General features: G+C 48.3%; 1 long non-coding RNA gene across 1 annotated transcript in view; it reads right to left on the bottom strand.

The window, feature by feature from the left end:
- Positions 1-2046, bottom strand: part of LOC116068469 — a 21809-nt gene extending 19763 nt beyond the window's left edge. Inside the window, exon 1 of the long non-coding RNA XR_004109596.1 lies at positions 1901-2046. This is a non-coding gene — a long non-coding RNA (uncharacterized LOC116068469). The remainder of the gene's footprint in view (positions 1-1900) is intronic.
- Positions 2047-6813: the final 4767 nt, after the last annotated feature.

The following is a 6813-nucleotide window of genomic DNA, read 5'->3' as shown; positions in this document are numbered from 1 at the left end:
TTAATTACCTCACCTAACAAGAAGCCTGGAGGTACAAACGTTTAATGAAGTCATAACAAGGCTGGCTGCTTCTTGATTAGTACCTGTCAGAGTTTTTGGCTTTAATATTGGGCCTATTGCCTCATGGCCACAAAATGATTGCAGCAGCCACACAGATGACTTTCACAGTCTGTGCAGGAAAGACAGGCTTCCTCTCATCTGTCTTTTCCTAGAGGAATGAAACTAATACAGTGTGTGTGTGTGTGTGTGTGTGTGTGTGTGTGTGTGTGTGTGTGTGTGTGTGTAAAGAGGAGTTTATTAGATTGACTTACTTACATGATACTGTCTGGGCCATTCAATGATGGCTGCCTTCACACCAGAGAGGTGAGATGTCAATTTGGCACTGAAGACCTGGAGGATTCCTGGAGAGCCATTGGCTCATCGTTCTGTGTTAGAGAGCTCAAGAGGCTAGAGGTCAGCACAGAATGTCCACAACATCAAAATGCCAACTGTGTCGTCCACACTCAGTCAAGTTTTCCAGAAAGTGCCACCCATATTTCAGGTGGCTCTTCTCACTTCAGCTAATCAAGAAAATTCTTCCTAGGCATGTCCAATGGCTCGCCTATTGGACTGATCCAAGATCTAGTAAAGTTAACAACTAAGATTAGTTGACCCCTCTTGTCTACTTGACGTCCAATCACATCCCCTTTGGCCTTGTTAACTTTCCAAATGAAAGTGATAACAAGATCACAATTCTGCATAACATGGTACAGCTGCTCCATGTCTAACTACAGCTGTGTCTCTCAACATAGAAGGCAAAGTCTCTTGAATGCTTAGTTTTTTAGTGTCTCATAACTTAAATGTGATAATGCAGATTTACACCACTTTAACCATGGATGTTATCTCCATTAGTATTCCATCACACAATAAAGAAATAAACGCGAAGAAAGCACAGAGATTGGCTTAATATATGTGTATATATGTCTAAGCATGTTCCTAACAAAATGGATCTATGTCTAAGTATGTTTGTAACAAAATAGGACAGAAGCACTCAGGCCAGTTACAATCCTCACGTCTGCAGCAAATCACGTGACCTTAGCTGGTATCTATGACTACTTTTCTCTACCACCCTTTCCATAATTCCTCCACCCACTGCAAGCACCTCAGCAGGTCTCGGCTCTCTCCTACAAGGGTCACAGAAATCAATGTCACCATCAAGGACTTGAAAGATGCAGAGGTGGTTATTCCTACCGCATCTCCCTTTAACTCTCCTATGTGGCCTGTGAAGAAGACAGATGGCTCGTGGAGAATGACAGTTGGCTATCACAGAATTAATCAAGTAGTGACTCAGATTGCAGCTGCTGTACCAGATGTGGAGTCCTTATGTGAGCAAATTAACACAGCTCCTGGCACATGGTATGCAGCTATTGATCTAGCAAATGCCTTTTTTTTTTTCTTAGCCTAAGGACCACCAAAAGCAGTTTGCTTTCAGCTGGCCAGACCAGCTGTATGTGTTTGCAGTTTTATCTCAAGGGTACGGTAACACTCCTGCCCTGCGTCACAACTTAGTTTGAATACGTCTGACCACCTGCCTCTTCTACAAATATCACACCGATCCACTATATTGCATAGCCTTACGCTGACTGGACCAAGTGAGCAGGAGGTAGCAACCACTCTGAACTTGATGGTCACACATATGTGCATCAAAGGATGGGAAATAAAGTCCAACCAAAATTCAAGGGCCTTCTATCTCAAGAGTTCAGTAGCATGAGGCATGCAGAGATACTCCTAAAGTGAGGGATAACTTGCTGTACCTGGTCCCTCCCACCATCAAGAAAGAAGCACAATGCTTAGTGGGCCTATTTGGATTCTGGAGACAGCACATTCCTCACGTAGGTGTGCCACTTGGGCTGATACGTACACAGTGACTTGGCAGGCTGCTAGCTTTGAGTGGGACTTGGAACAGGTAAAGGCTCTTCAACAGGTCCAGGCTGCTTTACCACGTGGACCATAAGATCCAGCAGACTCAATGGTTCTTGAGGTATCAGTGGCAGACAGGGGTGCTCTTCGGAGCCTGTGGCAAGCCTCTATAGGTGAATCACAAAAGAAACCCTTGAGGAAGAGTTTACCGTCATCTGCAGACAAATACTCTCCCTTTGAGAGACAGCTCTTGGCCTGCTACTGGGATGTGATGGGAACTGAACACTTGACAACAGACCACCAGGGTTACCATGCAACCTGAACTCCCTATCATGAGCTTGTGTCATCTGAGCCATCAAGCCATAAAGTAGCATACGCACACCAGCAATCTACCATCAAGTGGCAGTTGTATATCCAGGATCGGGTCCCAGCAGGTTCTAGTTACACAAAGTTGCCCAAATGTCTAGGGTTCCTACTCTCTTTAGAATGCCTTCTGTCTCCAAGCATGCATGCATTCATGTCTCTCTGCTCTTAACTACAGGTGTCACATGACCAGCTGCTTTCCACACCTGCCTTGACTTCTCTGCAGTGATGGATGGTAGCCTGGCATTGGGAACCAAATAAAGCCACCTCCCGGATATTGCTTTTATCAGGACATTGTAACACAGTAACAGGAAACAAAACTAAGACATCTCCTGTTTTCCCCCAGGTGCACAAGCCTCTCTCTTGTGTTCTACAAGGACATGCTTCACACCCCAGATGGAAAGATGTCATTAAGCTATATTGGGTATTTTACTTGGGCGTTGGTTTAACACCTAGGACATAGGCGACATCTCTTCTTTTCTTTGTGTGTATGTGTATGCACGTGCGTGCACTTGTGTATGTATGTGATGCTTGTGTTGGTGTGAATGCATTGGAAGGCAGAGGTTGACAGAGTATTTTCCTCAATTGCATCTCCATCTTGCTTTCTTTTTGAGATAGAGTCTCTTGTTGAACCTAGAAATCTCCATTTTTGACTAGAGTCTCTCGTTGAACCTAGAAATCTCCTGGACTGCTGAGCAAACTCCAGGATCTTCCTGTTTCCACCTCCCAGAACCAGGGTTACAGACAGGCATAGCCACACTTGGGGTTGTACCTGGGATCTGAATTCAGGTCCTCTCCTCATACTTATTGAGTAAGCACCTCATCCCCTGAGCCATCTCCCCAGCTCCTGGGCCGGCTTTTCCATTGAAAAAAAGCCCTCTGAAGGGTAGAGTCAGAATAAACCACACATCCTCTTACTCTCTGCTGGGATGTCTTCTTTAGCGTCCCCTGTTCACTTGGGAGATGGGCTATGGCCAAACACGGAAGAGCTCTGGACTTCACGGATGGAAAACACTCAGCTCTCAGCCACTGTGGGAGAACAGCAAGTTTTACAGCCCACCTTTCTCTATGCTTTCAACAAACCATTTTATCCATATAGACATAGTTCTCCAAGAGAGAAAATTGAATGATAGACTCATTACTCTATGCCAAACATGGAAAAGCAAGTAACCTGAATTTTGCCTCTGAGTTGAGTCGGGGCCAGACTTCATGGGACCCTGGTGACAGAAGGGACCTTGGCAGATTGATAATAGCCTCAGAAGAGTCGTAGTGGGACAGGGGGTGGGGGTGGGGGGCAGTGGGGAGGATGGGAATCTAGGGGTGGCTGGGCGGTAGAGGAGTCAGCAGTGTATGTGTTTGGGCAGATGAGGGTAGGGGTGGTTGGGATACCACGAGGGGGTGTTTTCCTTGTTTTGATCAAGGCTCTCCCTATGTAGCCCAAGCTGACTTTGAGCTGGCAACCTACCTCCACTTCACAAATACTAGAATTTCGGGCATGCACCACCCTGCTTTTATAGGCTCCTTATAAAAGGTAAGAATAACCTTTAAGACACTGTCTAGTGCTCAGGCTTAGGACGCTCTCTCAAAGGCCCCCAAAAGACACGGCCTCCTAGACGGAGGCAGGTGCCAGGCGAAGAATGGCTTTGAATCCTTTCATTGGCACTAAAGCCCCTGGAGGAGAGGCTGGGAATCCCCATTTTTTAATTAAAAATGTCTTCTAATAAAAGGCAAGATAACGATGCCTCCCAATAGTTCCCACAGGCTGCCGAGGACCTGCCAGAGATCCAACCGTGTCATTTTCCTAGGGGTGTCCCCAATTACAACAGCTCACCTACCTGATGGAAACTCATTCTTTTTTGGATTTCAAACGCCTCGGTCCCTCCTCCCCCCAGCTTGGCCTTCGCACTCTTAATAAAACATGAAAACCCCCAGCCCTGTGTCATCCCGGGGCTCCCCTGCAGCCTGTCTGCCATTTCTCATCTTCAAGCTGTTGCTGCTGTGCCATCCGTCACAGGATGGGGAGGAGTCAGCACAGAGCCCTCGTCCCAGGGAGGTGGCTGTGATATGAGGGTGTTCAAAGACACGGAGCTAGGATCCCCCTCACAGGGCGAAGCCACTGCACCTGCCTTTTACACTTGCAAGATCAGAGGGTACTTTCGGAATCCTATGCCTGGTGTCAGAAAGTGTTCCCATAAGGAAAGCGATGGAGACCATTAGCAAGGCAAGGTTGACTCTCCGAGGGGAGGGGCAATGGATATATTGGTAGGCCTGGCCTCTCCATTGTGGCACTGGGCTGTACAGGGTATAGTGCTCATCCCATATCCCGGCTTAGTCCAGGAATATCAGAGGAACCTTTAATTTGAACCCCCGAGCTTCCTCTCAACACTGGAGTGTAACAGTGTATTCCTAATTCCAGAGCTAGAGAGGCAGAGACAGAAGGACTGCCAGAACTTACTGGTCAGTCTAGCCAGAGTGACCTCCTAGTTTAGTGAGAGACCCCGAGTTCAAAAAAGTAAGCTCTAAGACCTTAGGCTGGACTCCCGAGCTCTTTGAACCTTGAATCTCCTCCTCGTCAGAGGCTAGACACACAGAAAACCTGGTGTTTCTTGGATCTCCCCACCCCGACCCCATCTACTGAAAAGATCACTTCCTGACCCAGTGGTCCAGAGAGGCTCTCATATCTGCCCTGGCTGTGGCCACAGCTGTCCTCCCCCCTTGTGGCCCGTACTGCCTGGATAAGACGCCGTGCTTGGTCCAGGCTATATAAGGGGTACCAGCTAGACCCTCCCTATCAGTTTCTCAAAGGGATTTCTATTCCCTATCCTTAATTCTGCCTTTGTCCTTTGCATGACCCAGCAGTTTCACTGTGCTCTTCTAGCAGGCACTTGTGCTGGGTCTCCCAATCCCAGGGGGGGACCCCTGACTCAGGATATCTCCCCAATATTTGGAACTCATGAAATGTGAGCCGCTGTCCCCTCTAGGATGCTATGGTTTCCCTAAGTCAGGGATCCCTGCACAACCTGTGAGCAACTGCTGGTAGTAGGAGATCAAGAACCGAGTGCTAAGTGGCCTGACATTGCACCTTTCTCTGGGCAACTTGTAACTATGTTGCTTCTCAGCTCGGTCCGCGTTGCTGTGGTCCTCGAGTGAAGCCTACTGTCTCCAAATTAAGGAAACAGCAGTTTTCTTTGGAGGTCTGGATAGAGCTGGGGGGGGGGTGTTCAAAGGTAAGTGGTGTGGTTGTGTGTGTGTGTGTGTGTGTTGGTGCCTATGGGTGTAAGCTTTCTAATTTGTAAGCTTTGATGTTTTTCTTTAAATCTACGATCCGGTTGAGAACTAGAGTTCATCTGCAAGAGATAGCCAGGTGCAGGTAGAGGCAGAGAGACGGATGAAAGAAGAGAAGGTGCAGGAAACGGATATGTTAGAAGCTCCTCAGGCCGTCCTGCCTTATCTATGTTCTTAGCCGAGGCATTCCTCTGGATGAACTTTCAAAACCTATACAACTTACCACTACAGCTCAGGGGGCGCAGATGAGCCGGGGTCTGGCCAGTTGGCACTCCAGTATGTGATACATAAACACACACACACACAGCCTGGGTCTGGCCAGTTAGCACTCCAGTGTGTGATACACACACACACACACACACACACACACACACACACTCACACACAATTTAGTGTCATCTTTTGGGGGTGAGGACACTAGTCAATACAGAGGTTTTTGTTCCACGATTCTGAGTTCTGGGTTTTATACTCACCGATGACCCAGCTGCCTGGCATTGGTTTCTAGAACTTATTCCCAGACTACCCAGTTCACCTGTCCTTCCTGCTCTAGGACCCACAGCCCTGTGAAACTTCCACAACCCTTCTGGATCCTTCTTTCTGGTCTTGCTGGAGGGAGAGCCCCATTCCAGATACTTGCTTCAGAAAGCCACAATCAAGCTGGTATCTCTGCTCCAGAAGGACTCAAATAGTTTAAAGTGCTTCTGAGCTATGAAGGTCAGAGTTGGGCTGGCAGGCCCTGGGTATAGCACAGTAGGTCTACACTGACCCCAGCCCCAACTCCTCAGAGCTGAACTGTGCCATTGGGTCCTTCTAGCTAGAAGTTCAGCTCAGTCAAGCCTTAGTGCAGTGGATGCTGGGCCTGCCCCGGGGCCTATAACTGCCTTAAGTGATGAGCAGAATGGGTGCTGGGAGCTTCAAGGTGGCCAAGCTTCTGAATTTGTTGCTGGTGACCCCCACTTAGTCCCACTTTCACCTATCCAGCTCTGAAAGGTACCCCATGGCACAGAGCAGCGGTAGAGTGGTCCACTCAGACTGGTGCACACAGTAAGTAGGTCAGGTACATACTGCTGCCTCTGGGAGGGGCTTCAAAGGGCTCTTGGGTGAGTGTGGTCTCCACATTCCATATCCATGGAGCCTTGTGGGCAGTCACTGCCAGCTTTACCCACGGCCCGGCATGCATGCCTCCAAGCTCCAGGATGATTTATTTTGTCGGCCTCAAAACCTGCCTGTCTCCCCCAGGTTCATGGTCAATCCAACCAGCCTTGC

Source organism: Mastomys coucha, unplaced genomic scaffold, assembly GCF_008632895.1.
Source record: "Mastomys coucha isolate ucsf_1 unplaced genomic scaffold, UCSF_Mcou_1 pScaffold22, whole genome shotgun sequence".
NCBI lineage: Eukaryota > Metazoa > Chordata > Mammalia > Rodentia > Muridae > Mastomys > Mastomys coucha.
The sequence above is the reverse complement of the archived record's forward strand: the minus strand, read 5'-3'. Positions and strand labels throughout refer to the sequence as shown.